The sequence below is a fragment of the Pholcus phalangioides genome, unplaced genomic scaffold (genome assembly GCF_987345545.1).
Source record: "Pholcus phalangioides strain wild (caught in Gottingen) unplaced genomic scaffold, Ppha-v1.0 ptg000004l_1, whole genome shotgun sequence".
In the NCBI taxonomy this organism is placed as follows: Eukaryota; Metazoa; Arthropoda; class Arachnida; order Araneae; family Pholcidae; genus Pholcus; species Pholcus phalangioides.
This window is the reverse complement of record NW_028301597.1, coordinates 12,565,587-12,582,868: the sequence shown is the minus strand read 5'-3', so window position 1 is coordinate 12,582,868 and position 17,282 is coordinate 12,565,587. Positions and strand designations below refer to the sequence as shown.

Sequence of the window (17,282 nt, the reverse complement as noted above, 5' to 3'; positions counted from 1 at the left end):
TCCAGATACATTGACAGAGGAGGAATTAATCGAGATGATTGCTTCTGAAACTGAAGTCATATCTCCTTGAAGAACATCACGATGAAGCGGGAGACACTGACTGCAGTAAAACCTATCGATAACGGACAACCATGGGACCAAAACTTTGGTCCGCTAACAGGAGTGTCCGCTATTGGGATGGTACGATATACAGTAGAACCTCGTTTATACATCGTCTGATCACGGTTTGGTTACTATGTGTAAAAATGAAACACCGGTGATTATGCATAATCACCAATCGTCTGGATAAAGAAAGTTTGATTAAATTTCACTATATTTATCACTTTTACCGGCGATTATGAACAATTCCTAAATAAAGTTGGAAAGTCTGATAAAAATACAGAAAAATTTATAATCTTTCTTCTCTTCATTAAACCAATTATTTATTTTTACTTGTTGGTAGTTACTTTTACTCGTGTATAATTATATATAATCACCGTTGAATAAATTCTTGATTTTTCAACAAAAATTCACAAATTAGAGTTTGGAAAAGAAAATTAAGAGTTCGCTAGATTTTTCTGTCGGCTATGGAGAGTGTCCGCTTGCGGGGAAGTGAAATACATTAAAGAGCTATTCTACGGGACCGGGAATCACACAGAAAAGTGACCGTTAACGAGACGTGTTCGCTAAAGGGAGGTTCCACTGTATGAGCAAGATAGTGGATATAGGGATAGATAGATTTTTTCTCAGCCCACGATATCAAGGAAATAGATACCTCAGCATAATGCTGAGGTAAACTCGGAAAGAAAAGTCATCTTGTCTCCACCAGGACTTGAAACAAAGGCCTTCTTGCATACCGGGCAAGCACGCTACCATCTACTCTACCGTCCCACCTGGGGGCCATTTCTTGAAGTTAAGAGAGACTACTAATGCCTCTACTTCAGTGCCTCACGCTACAGTGCGTGAAATAAGGAAGGCAGGATTGTGTCTCTAGTGATGCCTTGCCAATGTTCAATTGTGTATTTTTATTATTTATTTTTAATTATGTTTTCTTCTTTCTCCTCCAATTTGTCCGTCTTTAATGACAATGGCCATAAATCTTCATAGCGATCTATCAGGCATCTCGCTTTGTTAAAATCCTCTCATTTCAGCAATGACGAGTCTAAACACGTTTGTAACGATACTCCTCCTCAAAGTACGTTTTTCTCCCCTCCCCCAAACTGTAGATCAACAGCCAGTGGGCGAAGTCAGCTTTCCCCCCCCCCCTCTTTCTGGAGCAGTATAGAAATGTATAGTATACGGTCTAATCCCGTTATAACGATTTCCAGCGGAAAAATCACTTCGTTATCACTAAACTTCGTCATGAAGGAATGCCAAGTGTTTGCAAAGTTCCCATGTAAACTGGATGCGGTAGCCCAGGTGGATAAAATGTTCGCCTAAAGTGCCAAAGGATGTTTAGAGGTGTCGCGAGCTCGATACCCGGTTTGTCCTAGTTAGAAACTTCATGACCACAGAAAAAAGGTTGCTACCGCAGAAAGTCCCACATCCAGGCGTTAGTGCACCCTCTCTCGGTGAGTATAAAAATAAAAGGCGGCCGTTGGGTATCGGCAATAAATTGCAGGTCCCGGTCTAACTAACTCGGTCTGGGGGGGGGGGGGAGAGGAAAAGAACATATATTCAATGTGTTTGTGTATATACACATACCCATTTCTTGTGTATTTTCTGAAGCCCCCCCCCCCCCAAATGACGAGCCTTTTGCAATTTGCATTATTTGGCGATATATCGATGATTCCCTGCTCAATTACCCGAATTTTATTGATAGGATTTGGTAGAAAAGTAGGACAAAATCGAGGTGGGTGAAATGTAGGGTATTTTACCAAAAAGTAGGAAAAGTGGGAGCCCTGCCCTCATTTTGATAGCACAGGAAGTCCATGGAACAAACACGTCTGCAACGCATTGTTTGGGAACCCCGATGACCAAAATAAAAATTCCGTAAATCATTGTTGAGGCCCATGAGCCATTGTTGCCCGATAGTTTTTCGCATATTTGCAAAGTTTTGGCGAAGTCTTAATGTATTCGGTATCGTGTTCAATACATTTAATGCACGCAAAATTTGGCGAAGATCGGTCTAAAATTGTAGATTTGTACAGAGAACCTATAGACAAGACCCAAAATCAATTTTATACAGTATATAGATAAACACATACCGAGTGTTCGCCAATACGCATGTAGATGCATGATGCACTTCTCAACATTCAATTCCAGTGTTCAAATTTCGACGAGTGGTGAAATAAAAAACCTAAAATTTCTCAAATTTTAGTATGTATAATTTATATAATTTCACCATTTCCCAATTAAAAAAAAAAGAACCCCCGGAAGCAGAGAGACGTTTGATGATTGGATAAATAAAAAAAGGAGAAAAAAGCTCCCGCGGAGAGAAGGAACAGTCCTTTAATCGAAATTTTCAGCAACTATTAATTGTTCGAGAATAGATTTATTTTTGTTAGGCCTCCGATCCGCTTACGTAACAGACAAGCATTGTAGCACGCTCAACGAAAACTGACGCAATGGAAATAATACTAATAGTATATAGCAAATACAACAGGGAAGAGAGAGAGGTGGGTGGGGTTGGTGACTGGCCGGAGAGAAGAAATTCACTCGCTATGGACAACAAAATTTGACCAACGTCATAAAATACATACATTAATGAATAAATAGGACACAACAAACATAACCGATGCAAAACAAAAAAATCTTACCCTGTGAAATGTTCGGCGCTGAAAACCGAACGATGACCCGAATTTCCTGTTTGGTTCAAATTAATGATAAATTACCAATCCGAAGAAAACGCTACGAGGCATGCCAAAACAATGATTTTTTTGTCGGAATGAAGCCTACTTGAAAATAACGTAGAAAAAACATCCCGATATACCGGCATCGGACTCGACGACGATGTTCGTTGATAATTGGATTCAGCCCGCAGTGCCGCTATTTCTCCTCACAAGTCTGCGGCAGCACCGTCGCTCGCTATTATCAACACCGATGATGCACGGCGAAAGAGAACTGAAGAGAACATAGTATTTTTTCCTACTTCTTGCGGGTCTGATCACACGATATATCTTCATCCTAACTTTACGATTATCTGATATAATGTTGCGAGAATAATCGGGGTAAGAGCGCGTCACCGGGATTTTTTGCTCGCTTGTTCAGGAAATGTTCAAAAATGTTGCCAACAACAAAAAGCGGTGTTTCTTGTACCCTGCCATTTTCTTTTTCATACATTTGCTCCCAGGAACATGCTTCAACCATCGAGCTTATATTACTAGGGAGCAAAGCAGCTCAAGATCTTTAATACGGCTTTGCTGGAGAGAGTATGACATCAACGGTCCTCGCCTTGGCAGTGCTGAGAACGGTGTCCCCCAACATCTTTCCTCGGAAGATCACGTGACTCAATGAAAACAAACGCAATCTTCGTTAGTTTCTTATGGCATCCACAGGAATTTAAAACAATAAATGAAATAATTTCAGCATCGATGAGATAATTCCAGAATTAATGAAAGAAAATATTCTAGAATTAATGAAAGATAATTTCAGCATTAATGAAAGAGATAATTACAGCATTAATGAAAGATAATTTCATCATTAATGAAAGATAATTTCAGCATTAATGAAAGATAATTTCAGCATTAATGAAAGATAATTTCAGCATTAATGAAAACGGTCTAGAATAAATGAAAGAGATAATTCCAGAATTAGTGAAAGAAAATATTCCAGAATTAATGAAAGATAATTCCAGAATTAATGAAAGATAATTCCAGAATTAATGAAAGATAATTCCAGAATTAATGAAAGATAATTCCAGAATTAATGAAAGATAATTCCAGAATTAATGAAATATAATTCCAGAATGAAGTAAAGAGATAATTACAAATTGAATGAAAGCGGTAATTCCAGAATTAAAATAAGAGATAATTCCAGAATTCATGAGATATAATTTCAGAATCAATGAAAGAAATAATTTCAGAATCAATGAAAGAAATAATTTCAGAATCAATGAAAGAAATAATTTCAGAATCAATGAAAGAAATAATTTCAGAATCAATGAAAGAAATAATTTCAGAATCAATGAAAGAAATAATTTCAGCATTAATGAAAGTGATAATTCCATAATTAATGAAAGAAATAATTCCAGAATTAATGAGATATAGTTCCAGAATTAATGAGATATAATTCCAGAATTAATGAGATATAATTCCAGAATCAACGGAAGAAATGGTTCCAGTATGAATGAAATAAATAATTTTGAAGAAGTTCGAAGATGTGTTTTTCAGAAATTGCCAGGAACTTTGTTTTCACCGAGTCACGTGATTTCCTTGCATTTGATGTCTATGCCATTGCTGGGGCTGGATGCTCCCTCCAGTAATATAAGCTCGATGGTCGGCCTAACTTATTCTAGTGGCTATAGTTGAAACCAAAGTTGGTACTCTAACCAGCTTTGGTTGAAACCATCGAGCTTATATTACTGGTCCAGCAGCCGCGACAGCAGTGACATCAAATGCAAGGAAATCACGTGACTCGGTGAAAACAAAGTTCCCGCCTGGCAATTTGCCCATAGAAATGTACAGTTCGGTCTCTAAATATTGGGTTTTAAAGATTAAGAAAACGGATAGAGAACTAACTCATCTAGAGATGAAAAAATAATAATTTCTTTCATTAATTCTGGAATTCGTGATTGACTATTAAAAATAATAGGAATAAGATTTTTGTCTATTTCGAAAAACATTAGCTGAAAAAATTTCTATGAACTAAATTCGATGAATTTTTTAAGACAATCATAATCAATTATTTCAAAATTTTTAAATTACAGTTATTACGATTGATATCACAACTGTATAATAACATATTTTTTCTAAAATTTGCCGATTGGTTTTGGTTGTTGCCGAGGTGAAAAAAGCCCGAAATGAGCTGTAATTATGGTTTACTGCCAATTACAAGTATTCAAATTTATAAAAATGAGAAATTATAAAAATTTGAGTGACTAATTAGTTAATTAATTATGATTTTAATTAGCATCAGGATCGTTGTGATTAATAAATGACAAGCTTTCAAATTTATGAAAACTAGAAACTCGGGCTTTTACCAATTTTACCACTCTTCGGGCTTTTACCGTAATATATATACAAGGGCGTAAAGTTATTGAAAATGTTGGGGGGAGGGGGGGTGCTCAAGCCCCATACAATGGAACCTCGTTTATTCGTCGCGTCGTATAAACGAGGTTTTTAAGCACGTCGTCGAACAGTCGGGTCAAAGCGTCGTATACATGCAAAAATCGTATAACTGAAACGTTATCTCTACCTTACTCTTCCGCAAAAATTTCCCTAAGAAAACTAAAAATTATTGTAATTCAAAACCATATTTCATGAAATTGAAATCAAGAAAAAATTATATTACAAAAAAAAATTACTCGAAATACAGCACTAAGATTGACATAACATTGCTGTTTCATAAACCTCAAGCACTCTTACGATGTTCTTTTCAAGATTTGAAATACAAAAATGCGTTATTTATAAACTTAAACAAAAAATTCGTCTGTGTCGTTCGATTTCTATATTCAAGAAAAAAGTCAATAAAGCATAGAGTTCAGCTCTTTTGAAAAAAAATCAGTTCTGCTTTAAAGAACTGTTTTGAGTGCATCTACGGTCAACAATCAACCTCCGTTAGCAGTCAGTTCATTTCGGAACTTGCAACAGATATTGTTGAAGCCACCTCCATTCCGTGGTCGCATCCGCAGGAACACTTTGAAAATGATTATAATTTTTTTCAAGGACTTTTAAAGACTTGAAAATGAACTTTTTCTCCAAGGATTTTCAGAAGGATTAGTAGTATGGGCCCCACTCCACCGCCGGAAGTGACGTCACACTTCCGGTGTTGAGATATAGTACGAGGTGTCTTATCTCTTTTCCGGTGTTAAGTGGCAGCTGTTGTTAATTAAATGACTTCCGGTGTTGAGATATAGTACGAGGTATCTACTATAGTACGAGATGTATAATTACAAATTATCTCTTTTCCGGTCATTAAGTGACATCTGCTGTTAATTAAGCGACTTCCGGTGTTTATCAAGTGACTTCTGTTGTCTATTAGGTGACCTACGCTGTTTATCGCTACAGAATGCCGACATCCGGTGTTTATTGACATCTGTTGTTCATTAAGCGACTTCCGGTGTCTTATCGCTATTGGCTGTTGCTGCCTTATCGCTATTGACCTACGCTGTTTATCTCTACAGAATGCCGACATCCGGTCATTCAGTGACATCTGCTTTCGATTAAGAGACTTCCGGTGTCTTATCTCTACAGAATGCCGACATCCGGTGTTTATTGACATCTGCCGTTAATTAACCGACTTCCGGTGTTTATCAAGTGACCTCTGTTGTGTATTAGGTGACCTCCGTTGTTTATCTCTACAGAATGCCGACTTCCTGTGTTTATTAAGTGACATCTGTTGTTCATTAAGCGACTTCCTGTGTTTATTAAGTGACATCTGTTGCTCATTAAGCGACTTCCGGTGTCTTATCTCAATTCCGGTGTTTATTAAGAGACTTCCGGCGTTTATTAAGTGACATCTGTTGTTCATTAAACGACTTCCGGTGTCTTATCTCTACTGTTTTCTATTAAGAGACTTCCTGTGACTTATCGCCATTATTTTTGACTTCTGTGTTGACTTATTTCTATTGGTAATTAGGGACTACGGATCATTGAGGACTACGGACGCTGTAAATATTTTTGACAAGCTTCTAGACTCATCGAGTATCGGGTGACTATATTTTGAAAAAACGGGACATTTCACTCCAGAGCGTTTCCACTATCTAAGAGGGGGCTTTTGTCCTAATTTCCGGTTTTTGCCAGAATTCTCACCTTGTCTCGGCACTTCCCGTCTCTTTCCTTCCCCCAATGATATGTGTTTTGACGACGTCATGTTACGACTTTAAAGCATGTCTTTACGCCCCTGTTATCACTGTTATTCGCTGATGTATTTATGTTCTCTTACTTATCCCTCTAGCTGACAGTGTTCAACCACATAGAAGGCATCCGTGCAAAGAAAGGATCCGAAAATTTTAGCAGTTCCTTTTATTCCAATTTGATTGTATTATGATTTCAAACGTATCCTAAAACAATGTATTTAGAAAAAAGAAAAATATCTAGTTAAGAATCTCAAATTTATTTACAAATCAAACTTCTATTTATCTCAGACTTGTCTCAGTAAATAGTTTGCATTATGTTGTTTGTCAGTCGTTATAACTATTTTTTCCAACTTGCTTCTCACCATACAATTTTTTTTCTAATTCGCTGTCGATCTACTGTATTGCCGTTAACGCTGAATCGTTTTAAAATAAGAAACATTGTAGAAAAATTGAGAATTAAAAACGATTTAAAACAAATTTTAAAAAAGTAAAACAAAAATGACGTTTTATATAAAAAAATTAATCGAAATAAGTCTTCAAAACAATAAAAATAAGATATAATTACAGAAATAAATAATTTTGAACGACTAAAAATAATAATCTAATATAAATAAAATAACAAAAGTAATGAAAAAATGAAACATGAAATAGTAACGATGAAAAAAAATAAAGGAGTGAAAAAACTAACAATGAAAATAAAATGATTACACAAAGATAATAAAAATCAAATAGATAAAATAATTACGATGAGTAAATTAAATAAAGAATTAAAAAATAACAAAAGAACGAATAAAACTAATGTTAAAATTTGAATAATTAAAAAATTAAATGAAATAAAATAAAATGATAATACAAATAAAATAACAAAGACAAAAATCCAATAGATAAGATAAAGACATGAAAAAAAATTGAATAAATAAATGCAAAAACTATCAATAAAATTAACATAGCGGTAGTAAAAATAACAATGAAATTGAAATATTAAATGATTAATAAAATGAAGCAAAAACAAATGAAAATAAAAAATAATAATACTATGAAATAAATAAAATACTAACATAAATAGCTGTATTAACAACTGAAAAAATAAAACAGATCAAAATAATTAACTATGAGATGGTTGTTTGAATATATATTCTTACTAAATTTAAATGTATTCGAATATGTTTCTCTCCAAGCACCCTCGCTGCATACAACGATTTCAATATAACATTACTGAATTCTTCAGCGGAAACTTCATAGAGATTTTCATCACCACACTATAAACATTCAATTTTTCCTGATTTGAAGAATGATTTTGCTGATTATATTCAAATACAAATACAACGCCACAACAGGCAAAATGCCCAAAGAGATGGCTGAGAAAAAGATGCCCATAAAAATATTCTTGCAGCATTATTCCTTAGATATCACTGTTCCATACCATACATATGCACAAACATCTAAAGTGCACGCAGTCAACTGCTACCATTCACTGAAACGAACATTTTCTTAAAAGACGAGAGGAGAGGTTTCGGTTACTGATGACAATGATAAAGGCTAAAAAAAAATAAACTGCGGTTTCTGTTATGATGTGTGTCAACTAAAGAGTGGACATCCTTCATAACATTGGTGCGAGAAAGAATAAAAGTTACAATGTTCTCAGAAGCAAGTGTGTGTAACCAATAAAATAATTATACTCTAAGAAAAGGGATAAAAAAACATTAAAAGTGATAAAAACGATTGAAAAAAAAAAAAATTCAATATGAAAGTCAACTACCAATATGAGTCTTTTTTTTCACTATTTCTAAATCGCATGTCATATCATAACTTAGAATGACTATATTATTAACCGAGCATTATTTCTCTCTAAATTATTTAGTAGGAATCTTTCATTCATTATTCCTTTCGTAAAAGTTCTCAGTGAATGCTTTCCCAAAACAGTTTTTGGTTTTCAATCTTTGATTCGGTTATACTCGATTTTTTTTTCTTGATGAAGGACTGAATTCTCAGTGGTTATCCTCTCATTCAGTTTACTATCTTTTACTAATTTTGACACATTCCACTTCAAATCAAATTGAATTTGTTCTTTTTATACATGCAGAAAAAGGTGAATTTATGAGAAACATGTTTACCATCTAGAGGCACCGAAGATTAAGCAAATTACGTTATAATTAAGGAAATAAATAAAATAAACAAAATATTAAAAAAAACGCACAACATTAGCAAGACAGAATTATTAATGTCAAATAAAAAATATAAAATAGACAAAGAAAAACACATACAAACACAACATAAATAAGACAAAATTCTTATCTTATGATGAAAAGTGCAAAAGAAACAAGGCTTTAAACATTGAAACAAGACAGATTTTACATTTACTTTCACACAAAATTACAAGATTTAACGAAATGAAATGATTTTTTATACATAAATTATTCTTCTTAGATTATTTTCATTTTTTCATATATTCAACGGAATGGGTTAAATCTCGTTTTTCTAGTTTTTCATAGATTTCACAGCGATGTTCAAGGCCTCACCTAACCGTTATGCTTTAAAACGAATCAATTAATTGGTTTGTTCTCCGACTGCCAAACAAGAGCAGCAATACTAAAGTTAAAAATTTCCATATTTATCTAATATTGTAAAATACACTTTGTTAGAGTTTTTTCAAATCCGGAGTAACTACGTCGATTGCATGTATTCTTTTCAAACAAATCAAGACGAATCTTCCGTATTAATTCTCTTCTCATACGGTGGTTATGAATTCATTTTTCTCTCATCTTTGAAATTACATAGGTTTCGATGTGATTCGCATATGATGGTTAGCTATGTATTTGTTCTCATACATTTCTGCATTTGCTTTGTCCATAGCTTTGATATTGCAATCATTTGCATCCATACTGCAATTTTCAACTTCTCTATTCCCGCGAAATCAAAGGGATTTTACTAAGATCATCGATTCATTCAACGTCTTTTAACTCATACTCTGGCTTGTTTTTTTTCTCTACTCCATAATATATTTTCCACTTTTATATTTAAACCCAAATTAACTTCCATTTTCTAAACTAAATTTTTCAAATGGATTTGGATTCATACAATTTTCGAATGATGTTCAATATGATGAGATTTAATTCAGCTCTTTCACGTGACATTCTTTCAATGCATTAATTTATTTCCATACATTTTACCTGATTTTTCAAATTACCAATTTTTTTTTTGATAAAAACACACTTATGTATAACTTTTCTGTATCATCTTTACCAATTAAAACAGAAAACCTTGATCGTTTTGAGTTACTAAAATACGGATTCGATTATTTTACTCTTTGTAGGCCTATACAAACTCAAACTTATATTTGGATCTCATCATTCGCTATGTTTCAAAGAATTATTTTTAGATAAAACTTGCATTTTCGATAAAAACAAATTTGCGTCGAGGTTTCTTTCTGCAATTTCTCTAATGTTTATTATCTCTGTATGGTTTTTTATTGTAAGCAAACAAATACACACACATACACATTACACAAATACGGGCCAATAACACACGAAAAGGAATTCAGAAGAAAAAGAAAAAAAGACATACACATATAACGAATATACACCATGTGGCCTCAAGGGACAGAATTCGAGAATTTTTTGTCATGAATTTTATGATTCTCAGCTATCAGCTAAATGACATCGAGGCTTGATAACTCCCATCTCGAACATCATATCAATTACGAAACACCCATATCATTAAATACACAGTGATTCTCACCCATATGACCATTAATGCTGGGGATTATACTTTGATTAAGACAAATTTTATCACTTTAAATTCACTTGAAACGTATATGCACCTGGTAAAAAATTTAATTCCCTCCTTCCCCCGTACAAGACTATTGAAAAAGACGATTAAGTCAGCAACATTTGTGCGTCATTCTTAACTTCAAGAATTTTGAAGTCCTATATTACGACACGATCTTAACCATTCGATGGGTTTATCACCCAAGATTGTCGTTTAGGACAGATACAAATAAGGTGAAAAAAAGGCGTATCATCAATATAGTGGAAGAGAAATCATTAACTACACAAGTATTACAGTGGGTTTATTCAGTAAAATAGTTAGTATGCTTTAAAAAAAAGGAATAAAAGAAAACATTAAAAAATTATAAAGAAACGCTAAAATTGGCAAAATCATTGAAAATGATCAAAAATACACTAAAAATTGAAAATTATAGAAAAACATTAAAAGTTAAAAATATGATGAAAAATTTCATTGTCTTGGACAAAAAGTGTGCTTGCCACTTGCTACAATTACAATTTGGATTACCAACAAAAATAATTTTTAACACAATAATTTTTGTGTGTTTGCCTTATCCTTGCAAAGGATTACGAACAAAAATTATTGTGTTAAAAATTATTTTTGTTGGTAATCCAAATTGTAATTGTAGCAAGTGGCAAGCACACTTTTTGTCCAAGACAATGAAATTTTTCATCATATTTTTAACTTTTAATGTTTTTCTATAATTTTCAATTTTTAGTGTATTTTTGATCATTTTCAATGATTTTGCCAATTTTAGCGTTTCTTTATAATTTTTTAATGTTTTCTTTTATTCCTTTTTTTTAAAGCATACTAACTATTTTACTGAATAAACCCACTGTAATACTTGTGTAGTTAATGATTTCTCTTCCACTATATTGATGATACGCCTTTTTTTCACCTTATTTGTATCTGTCCTAAACGACAATCTTGGGTGATAAACCCATCGAATGGTTAAGATCGTGTCGTAATATAGGACTTCAAAATTCTTGAAGTTAAGAATGACGCACAAATGTTGCTGACTTAATCGTCTTTTTCAATAGTCTTGTACGGGGGAAGGAGGGAATTAAATTTTTTACCAGGTGCATATACGTTTCAAGTGAATTTAAAGTGATAAAATTTGTCTTAATCAAAGTATAATCCCCAGCATTAATGGTCATATGGGTGAGAATCACTGTGTATTTAATGATATGGGTGTTTCGTAATTGATATGATGTTCGAGATGGGAGTTATCAAGCCTCGATGTCATTTAGCTGATAGCTGAGAATCATAAAATTCATGACAAAAAATTCTCGAATTCTGTCCCTTGAGGCCACATGGTGTATATTCGTTATATGTGTATGTCTTTTTTTCTTTTTCTTCTGAATTCCTTTTCGTGTGTTATTGGCCCGTATTTGTGTAATGTGTATGTGTGTGTATTTGTTTGCTTACAATAAAAAACCATACAGAGATAATAAACATTAGAGAAATTGCAGAAAGAAACCTCGACGCAAATTTGTTTTTATCGAAAATGCAAGTTTTATCTAAAAATAATTCTTTGAAACATAGCGAATGATGAGATCCAAATATAAGTTTGAGTTTGTATAGGCCTACAAAGAGTAAAATAATCGAATCCGTATTTTAGTAACTCAAAACGATCAAGGTTTTCTGTTTTAATTGGTAAAGATGATACAGAAAAGTTATACATAAGTGTGTTTTTATCAAAAAAAAAATTGGTAATTTGAAAAATCAGGTAAAATGTATGGAAATAAATTAATGCATTGAAAGAATGTCACGTGAAAGAGCTGAATTAAATCTCATCATATTGAACATCATTCGAAAATTGTATGAATCCAAATCCATTTGAAAAATTTAGTTTAGAAAATGGAAGTTAATTTGGGTTTAAATATAAAAGTGGAAAATATATTATGGAGTAGAGAAAAAAAACAAGCCAGAGTATGAGTTAAAAGACGTTGAATGAATCGATGATCTTAGTAAAATCCCTTTGATTTCGCGGGAATAGAGAAGTTGAAAATTGCAGTATGGATGCAAATGATTGCAATATCAAAGCTATGGACAAAGCAAATGCAGAAATGTATGAGAACAAATACATAGCTAACCATCATATGCGAATCACATCGAAACCTATGTAATTTCAAAGATGAGAGAAAAATGAATTCATAACCACCGTATGAGAAGAGAATTAATACGGAAGATTCGTCTTGATTTGTTTGAAAAGAATACATGCAATCGACGTAGTTACTCCGGATTTGAAAAAACTCTAACAAAGTGTATTTTACAATATTAGATAAATATGGAAATTTTTAACTTTAGTATTGCTGCTCTTGTTTGGCAGTCGGAGAACAAACCAATTAATTGATTCGTTTTAAAGCATAACGGTTAGGTGAGGCCTTGAACATCGCTGTGAAATCTATGAAAAACTAGAAAAACGAGATTTAACCCATTCCGTTGAATATATGAAAAAATGAAAATAATCTAAGAAGAATAATTTATGTATAAAAAATCATTTCATTTCGTTAAATCTTGTAATTTTGTGTGAAAGTAAATGTAAAATCTGTCTTGTTTCAATGTTTAAAGCCTTGTTTCTTTTGCACTTTTCATCATAAGATAAGAATTTTGTCTTATTTATGTTGTGTTTGTATGTGTTTTTCTTTGTCTATTTTATATTTTTTATTTGACATTAATAATTCTGTCTTGCTAATGTTGTGCGTTTTTTTTAATATTTTGTTTATTTTATTTATTTCCTTAATTATAACGTAATTTGCTTAATCTTCGGTGCCTCTAGATGGTAAACATGTTTCTCATAAATTCACCTTTTTCTGCATGTATAAAAAGAACAAATTCAATTTGATTTGAAGTGGAATGTGTCAAAATTAGTAAAAGATAGTAAACTGAATGAGAGGATAACCACTGAGAATTCAGTCCTTCATCAAGAAAAAAAAATCGAGTATAACCGAATCAAAGATTGAAAACCAAAAACTGTTTTGGGAAAGCATTCACTGAGAACTTTTACGAAAGGAATAATGAATGAAAGATTCCTACTAAATAATTTAGAGAGAAATAATGCTCGGTTAATAATATAGTCATTCTAAGTTATGATATGACATGCGATTTAGAAATAGTGAAAAAAAAGACTCATATTGGTAGTTGACTTTCATATTGAATTTTTTTTTTTTTCAATCGTTTTTATCACTTTTAATGTTTTTTTATCCCTTTTCTTAGAGTATAATTATTTTATTGGTTACACACACTTGCTTCTGAGAACATTGTAACTTTTATTCTTTCTCGCACCAATGTTATGAAGGATGTCCACTCTTTAGTTGACACACATCATAACAGAAACCGCAGTTTATTTTTTTTTAGCCTTTATCATTGTCATCAGTAACCGAAACCTCTCCTCTCGTCTTTTAAGAAAATGTTCGTTTCAGTGAATGGTAGCAGTTGACTGCGTGCACTTTAGATGTTTGTGCATATGTATGGTATGGAACAGTGATATCTAAGGAATAATGCTGCAAGAATATTTTTATGGGCATCTTTTTCTCAGCCATCTCTTTGGGCATTTTGCCTGTTGTGGCGTTGTATTTGTATTTGAATATAATCAGCAAAATCATTCTTCAAATCAGGAAAAATTGAATGTTTATAGTGTGGTGATGAAAATCTCTATGAAGTTTCCGCTGAAGAATTCAGTAATGTTATATTGAAATCGTTGTATGCAGCGAGGGTGCTTGGAGAGAAACATATTCGAATACATTTAAATTTAGTAAGAATATATATTCAAACAACCATCTCATAGTTAATTATTTTGATCTGTTTTATTTTTTCAGTTGTTAATACAGCTATTTATGTTAGTATTTTATTTATTTCATAGTATTATTATTTTTTATTTTCATTTGTTTTTGCTTCATTTTATTAATCATTTAATATTTCAATTTCATTGTTATTTTTACTACCGCTATGTTAATTTTATTGATAGTTTTTGCATTTATTTATTCAATTTTTTTTCATGTCTTTATCTTATCTATTGGATTTTTGTCTTTGTTATTTTATTTGTATTATCATTTTATTTTATTTCATTTAATTTTTTAATTATTCAAATTTTAACATTAGTTTTATTCGTTCTTTTGTTATTTTTTAATTCTTTATTTAATTTACTCATCGTAATTATTTTATCTATTTGATTTTTATTATCTTTGTGTAATCATTTTATTTTCATTGTTAGTTTTTTCACTCCTTTATTTTTTTTCATCGTTACTATTTCATGTTTCATTTTTTCATTACTTTTGTTATTTTATTTATATTAGATTATTATTTTTAGTCGTTCAAAATTATTTATTTCTGTAATTATATCTTATTTTTATTGTTTTGAAGACTTATTTCGATTAATTTTTTTATATAAAACGTCATTTTTGTTTTACTTTTTTAAAATTTGTTTTAAATCGTTTTTAATTCTCAATTTTTCTACAATGTTTCTTATTTTAAAACGATTCAGCGTTAACGGCAATACAGTAGATCGACAGCGAATTAGAAAAAAAATTGTATGGTGAGAAGCAAGTTGGAAAAAATAGTTATAACGACTGACAAACAACATAATGCAAACTATTTACTGAGACAAGTCTGAGATAAATAGAAGTTTGATTTGTAAATAAATTTGAGATTCTTAACTAGATATTTTTCTTTTTTCTAAATACATTGTTTTAGGATACGTTTGAAATCATAATACAATCAAATTGGAATAAAAGGAACTGCTAAAATTTTCGGATCCTTTCTTTGCACGGATGCCTTCTATGTGGTTGAACACTGTCAGCTAGAGGGATAAGTAAGAGAACATAAATACATCAGCGAATAACAGTGATAACAGGGGCGTAAAGACATGCTTTAAAGTCGTAACATGACGTCGTCAAAACACATATCATTGGGGGAAGGAAAGAGACGGGAAGTGCCGAGACAAGGTGAGAATTCTGGCAAAAACCGGAAATTAGGACAAAAGCCCCCTCTTAGATAGTGGAAACGCTCTGGAGTGAAATGTCCCGTTTTTTCAAAATATAGTCACCCGATACTCGATGAGTCTAGAAGCTTGTCAAAAATATTTACAGCGTCCGTAGTCCTCAATGATCCGTAGTCCCTAATTACCAATAGAAATAAGTCAACACAGAAGTCAAAAATAATGGCGATAAGTCACAGGAAGTCTCTTAATAGAAAACAGTAGAGATAAGACACCGGAAGTCGTTTAATGAACAACAGATGTCACTTAATAAACGCCGGAAGTCTCTTAATAAACACCGGAATTGAGATAAGACACCGGAAGTCGCTTAATGAGCAACAGATGTCACTTAATAAACACAGGAAGTCGCTTAATGAACAACAGATGTCACTTAATAAACACAGGAAGTCGGCATTCTGTAGAGATAAACAACGGAGGTCACCTAATACACAACAGAGGTCACTTGATAAACACCGGAAGTCGGTTAATTAACGGCAGATGTCAATAAACACCGGATGTCGGCATTCTGTAGAGATAAGACACCGGAAGTCTCTTAATCGAAAGCAGATGTCACTGAATGACCGGATGTCGGCATTCTGTAGAGATAAACAGCGTAGGTCAATAGCGATAAGGCAGCAACAGCCAATAGCGATAAGACACCGGAAGTCGCTTAATGAACAACAGATGTCAATAAACACCGGATGTCGGCATTCTGTAGCGATAAACAGCGTAGGTCACCTAATAGACAACAGAAGTCACTTGATAAACACCGGAAGTCGCTTAATTAACAGCAGATGTCACTTAATGACCGGAAAAGAGATAATTTGTAATTATACATCTCGTACTATAGTAGATACCTCGTACTATATCTCAACACCGGAAGTCATTTAATTAACAACAGCTGCCACTTAACACCGGAAAAGAGATAAGACACCTCGTACTATATCTCAACACCGGAAGTGTGACGTCACTTCCGGCGGTGGAGTGGGGCCCATACTACTAGGATTTTCAAGGATTTTCGAAAACAGTGTGGCTTTCAACATGGGAGGGGGGGGGGGGTCTCCGTAAGTCCTGAAAAAATCTAAAAAAACATCATTTCGGACCGTTTTTCTTCAGCAAAAACCATGCTTGGCTCTTCAGGAATATGGCTGTTTCCTACATAGTTTTTGATTTGTCAAGATCGGCTATATTCGAATGACATCAAAAGAGGAATCATTCAATGTTTTAAAACAGTATTGAAATTTATACTCGATGAAAAATTCAAAAAGCATGGTCATATAGGCTTATGCAGCCAGAGCCGCTATCCTATAAAATGTTTGACAAATGATTTTACTTCATGTTCATTTCTTTTTCTCTTTAGGGGGTGGGGGGAGAGGACAAAATCACTGAAAATATTACGATTTGATATTTTGGTTTTTTTGTTGGTCGGCATTTCTTCGAGCAGAAATACTTAATTTCGTTTCATTTGTGTTCAATAATGTGCATTTCAATATAGTACAGGAGTACCGTATTTGATTTGCAAAAAATTCAATATAAACAAACAAAACAAAAATATTAAAATGTCTGAGTGAGTACAGTGTT

At 32.8% G+C, this 17,282-nt stretch overlaps 1 protein-coding gene across 2 annotated transcripts in view; it reads right to left on the bottom strand.

The window, feature by feature from the left end:
- The window catches only part of LOC149086554 (putative sodium-dependent multivitamin transporter), a 268,467-nt gene extending 265,443 nt beyond the window's left edge, over nucleotides 1-3,024 (bottom strand). For both annotated transcript variants that reach the window (XM_089256024.1, XM_089256025.1), the window contains exon 1: nucleotides 2,739-3,024. The gene's annotated coding sequence lies outside the window, so the exon portion shown is untranslated. The remainder of the gene's footprint in view (nucleotides 1-2,738) is intronic.
- Nucleotides 3,025-17,282: the final 14,258 nt, after the last annotated feature.